The sequence below is a fragment of the Balaenoptera musculus genome, chromosome 1 (genome assembly GCF_009873245.2).
Source record: "Balaenoptera musculus isolate JJ_BM4_2016_0621 chromosome 1, mBalMus1.pri.v3, whole genome shotgun sequence".
Classification (NCBI taxonomy): Eukaryota; Metazoa; Chordata; class Mammalia; order Artiodactyla; family Balaenopteridae; genus Balaenoptera; species Balaenoptera musculus.
Window position 1 is genome coordinate 97,747,958 of NC_045785.1, and position 5,291 is coordinate 97,753,248.

The 5,291-nt window shown below is 39.1% G+C and overlaps 1 pseudogene; it reads left to right on the forward strand.

Annotated features, from left to right (window-relative positions):
* The first annotated feature begins 422 nt into the window (after positions 1–422).
* On the forward strand, positions 423–2,117 carry LOC118900957 (annotated as a pseudogene).
* Positions 2,118–5,291: the final 3,174 nt, after the last annotated feature.

The following is a 5,291-nucleotide window of genomic DNA, read 5'->3' on the forward strand; positions in this document are numbered from 1 at the left end:
TCTTTTTTGTTGTTGTTGTTTATTTATTTATTTTTTATTATTATTTTTAAATTTTTGGCCACACTGTGTGGCAAGTGGGAGCTTAGTTCCCTGACCAGGGATTGAACCTGCACCCCTTGCATTGCAAGGCAGAGTCTTAACCACTGGACCACTGGGTTCTTTTAGCTGTGGCATGTGGAATCTTAGTTGTGGCATGCGGACTCTTAGTTGTGGCATGTGGACTCTTAGTTGCGGCATGCATGCAGGATCTAGTTTCCCGACCATGGATCAAATCTGGGCCCCCTGCACTGGGAGTGCAGAGTCTTACCCACTGGACAACCAGGTAAGTCCCAAGATGACTTCCTACGTTGATTTTACTGCAAGGTGTTGGGACCACTAAGTTCTCACACTGCTTTCTTTGGGTCTCTCTTAGTTTCACTGCCATGGTTTCCAGTCCTGAGAACCACTGGACTTCCATTGCTTCAGTCACTAAATTCCTGCGCCAGTATGAGTTTGATGAGCTGGACTTTGGAAGTACCCTGGCTCTTGTGGGAGCACTCCTTAGAACAAGCATCTCTTCACTATCCTGGTGCAGGTGAACTGTTCCATATTATTTTGACCGGAAAGCACACAGCCAGTCTCCTATGAAAGATCACTGAGGCCACATAGAAATCTAAATCCTTACAATCTCAGTTGGAGATGAAGGATCTGGAGACTCTATTCCAGTGAGGATGCTGAAGAATGAAGGATGGGAGAGATTAACATAATTCAAAAAGTAGGAATGGAAGTCAACTTAGAGTTGATATTCATAGACTTTTTTCTACTCGTGTATAGGAAATGTGTGAAGCTTTTGAACAGAAGGCCAAGTAAATCAACATGCCCAAGCTGATGGTCACTGCCACAGGAGTTGCTGGCATCCCCAACATCCAGTCTGGCTATGAGATTCCCCCACCTGTCCCAGTGAGTGATAACACGCCCTATACCTCCTCTGTGTATCATTTGTGCAAGAGACACTCATCCTTAGTCTGCCTGCTGTTCAGGGACCTTGTTTAGGAGGTTTTGGAAGTCTTATCTTTTGTCTGCATAAGAGTGGAAAATGACAGTCAGAAATGTTTTTAAATCCTTTACCTCACTGGACTATATCCATGTCATGACTCATGACCTTCAGGTCCCTGGGAGGGCTACACTGGATAGAACAGCTGTCTCTACAAATACCCAGCTGACACTAACAGCAATGCCAACCTCAGTGGGGTGAGTCCCTGCACATACCAAAATGCGGACCAGAGATGATGTTGTAAATCACATGGAGATTCAGGGACAAAAGGTATCATAAATTTAGTAATTTTCTTAAATGGGAATTTAAGCTGTTACAATTAATTAACTAGTTCCCACTTACTAAAAATTCACCAACTAATTAATACTGTACTGAAAATTTTATCAGATAGGAAACAAGATTAACAATCAGCGCTTTTTTTAAAAAAGAAAATGAAGTACAATTACTCATTTTTCCATAAATTACAGAATGTTTCTCCCACCATTCCCCTCTTTCTGTTCCCTTTCTGCTTTGTCTATTTTCTAATATTCTAATTTCTTGCACATGTACGCCATACAGAATTTCAGCCATTCACCACTGGATCATACCAGAAGAATCATGAAAAAAAAACCCTTAATCCTTCTCTCATATATTTTTGATGGGAAGGTTATATCTAAAGCCTATATATTGGTATTTTATTAAAAGAAGTTTGTTGAGATAGAGACATACTACTTCAACAGAGATATATCAATGATGCTCTAAAATACATTGCAAATACTTTGTACAGCAGGTATAACTGTAACAAAAAAAGCTTAATAAATACCTAATTACTAGACCATCAACTGGATCAGGCTTCTAGCTAACCTGCCTGCCATTGCAGGATTATGCCAAGAACTACTAGAAGGACAATGGGCCCCCAGCTGAGAAGCTCATAGTTGGATTCCCAGCCTATGAACTCACCATCATCCTGAGCAACCCCTGCGACCATGAAATTCATGCTGCTACCAATGGCCCTGGCTCCTCTGGGTCCTATACTAGGCAGTCTGGGTTCTGGGCCTACTATGAGGTATTCTCCTGGAAACTAGAGAGAGGGGGGAATAGGTGACTTTCTCTTGGGCCATAGATTTAACAATATAAACAATAGTCAACACTTCTTGGTTTGTTTAACTAGTGGTTGAGGCTACTAGTGGATGCTCATGGCTATTTGCAAGGGAGGATAGATAAGCACTCATATTGGCTACTTTAGTTGGACCCCCCACTAAGGGCTCTTTTAGGCTGGATTCCAAATACAAAGGAAGTAGGAAAAAAGGATATCATCAATGAGATTATATCAATTTATAGATACTTCTAACCAAATGCCAAGGTATTCTTTGATTTGAGAATCAAAAATTTTAATGTCATCTTTTAAAAATTAATTTTTATTGGAGTATAGTTGCTTTACAATATTGTGTTAGTTTCTACTGTACAGCAAAATGAACCAGCTATACATATAAATATATCCCCTCATTTTTGGATTTCCTTCCTATTTAGGTCACCACAGTGCATTAAGTAGAGTTCCCGGTGCTATACAGTATGTTCTCATTAGTTATCTTTTTTTTTTTTTAAACTTTGGGTTTATTTATTTATTTATTTATGACTGTCTTGGGTCTTCGTTTCTGTGTGAGGGCTTTCTCTAGTTGCGGCAAGTGAGGGCCACTCTTCATCGCGGTGCGCGGGCCTCTCATTATCGCGGCCTCTCTTGTTGCGGAGCACAGGCTCCAGACGCGCAGGCTCAGTAATTCTGGCTCACGGGCCTAGTTGCTCCGCGGCATGTGGGATCTTCCCAGACCAGGGCTCTAACCCGTGTCCCCTGCATTGGCAGGCAGATTCTCAACCACTGCGCCACCAGGGAAGCCCTAGTTATCTATTTTTTACATAGCATCAATAGTGCATATGTGTCAATCCCAATCTCCCAGTTCCTCCCATCCTCCCCCCTTCCCCCCTGGTATCCATACATTTGTTCTCTACGTCTGTGTCTCTATTTCTGCTTTGCAAATAGGATCATCTATACCATTTTTATAGATTCCACATATATGCATTAATATACGATATTTGTTTTACTCTTTCTGACTTATTTCACTCTGTATAATGCTCTCAAAGTCCATCCACATCTCTACAAATGACCCAATTTTGTTCATTTTTATGGCTGAGTAATATTCCATTGTATATATGTACCACATCTTCTTATCCATTCCTCTGTTGATGGACATGTAGGTTGCTTCCATGACCTGGCTATTGTAAACAGTGCTGTTATGAACATTGGGGTGCATGTCTTTTTGATTATGATTTTCTCTGGTTTTATGACCAGTAGTGGCATTGCTGGGTCATATGGCAGTTCTATTTTTAGTTTATAAGGAACCTCCATACTGTTTTCCATAGTGGCTGTATGAATTTACATTCCCACCAACAGTGCAAGAGGGTTCCCTTTTCTCCACACCCTCTCCAGAATTTATTGTTTGTAGACATTTTTATGATGGCCATTCTGAGTGGTGTGAGGTGATACCTCACTGTAGTTTTGATTTAAATTTCTCTAATAATTAGTGATGTTGAGCATCTTCTCATGGGTTTGTTGGCCGTCTGTATGTCTTCTTCGGAGAAATGTCTATTTAGGTCTTCTGTCCATTTTTGGATTGGGTTGTTTGTTTTTTTGATATTGAGCTGCACGAGCTGCTTGTATATTTTGGACATTAATCTTTAGTCAGTTGCTTCATTTGCAAATATTTTCTCCCATTCTGAGGGTTGTCTTTTCGTCTGGTTTATGGTTTCCTTTGCAGTGCAAAAGCTTTTAGGTTTAGTTAGGTCCCATTTGTTTAGTTTTGTTTTTATTTTCATTACTCTAGGAGGTGGGTCAAAAAAGATCTTGCAGAAATTTATGTCAAGAGTGTTCTGCCTATGTTTTCCTCTAAGACTTTTATAGTGTCTTGCCTTACATTTATGTCTTTAATCCATTTTGCATTTATTTCTGTGTATGGTGTTAGGAAGTGTTCTAATTTCATTTTTACATGTAGCTGTCCAGCTTTCCCAGCACCACTTATTGAATACGCTGTATTTTCTACATTGTATATTTTTTGCCTCCTTTGTCATAGATTAAGTGACCATAGGTGTGTGGGTTCATCTCTGGGCTTTCTGTCCTGTTCCATTGATCTATATTTCTGTTTTTGTGCCAGTAGCATATTGTCTTGATTACCGTAGCTTTATAGTATAGTGTGAAGTCAGGGAGTATGATTCCTCCAGCTCTGTTTTTTTCCCTCAAGACTGCTTTGGCTATTCGGGGTCTTTTTTGTCTCCATACAAATTTTAATATTTTTTGTCCTAGTTCTGTAAAAAATGCCATTGGTAATTTGATAGGGATTGCATTGAATCTGTAGATTGCTTTGGGTAGTATAGTCATTTTCACAATATTGATTCTTCCACTCCAAGAACATTGTATATCTCTCCATCTGTTTGTATCATGTTTAATTTCTTTCATCAGTGTCTTATAATTTTCTGCATACAGGTCTTTTTTCTCCCTAGGTAAGTTTATTCCTAGGTATTTTATTCTTTTTGTTGCAATGGTAAATGGGAGTGTTTCCCTAATTTCTCTTTCAGATTTTTCATCATTAGTGTATAGGAATGCAAGAGATTTCTGTGCCTTAATTTTGTATCCTGCAACTTTACCAAATTCATTGGTTAGCTCTAGTAGTTTTCTGATGGCATCTTTAGGATTTTCTGTGTATAGTATCATGTCATCTGCAAACAGTGACAGTTTTACTTCTTCTTTTCCAATTTGTATTCCTTTTATTTCTTTTTCTTCTCTGATTGCCCTGGCTAGGACTTCCAAAACTATGTTGAATGATAGTGGCAAGAGTGGACACCCTTGTCTTCTTCCTGATCTTAGAGGAAATGCTTTCAGTTTTTCACCATTGAGAATGATGTTTGCTGCGGGTTTGTCATATATGGCCTTTATTATGTTGAGGTAGGTTCCCTCTGTGCCCACTTTCTGGAGAGCTTTTATCATAAATTGGTGTTGAATTTTGTCAAAAGCTTTTTCTGCATCTATTGAGATGATCATATGGTTTTTATTCTTCAATTTGTTAATATGGTGTATCACATGGATTGATTTGCATGTATTGAAGAATCCTTGCATCCCTGGGATAAATCTCACTTGATCATGGTGTATGATCCTTTAAATGTGCTGTTGGATTCTGTTTGCCTGTATTTTGTTGAGGATTTTTGCATCTATATTCATCAGTGATATTGG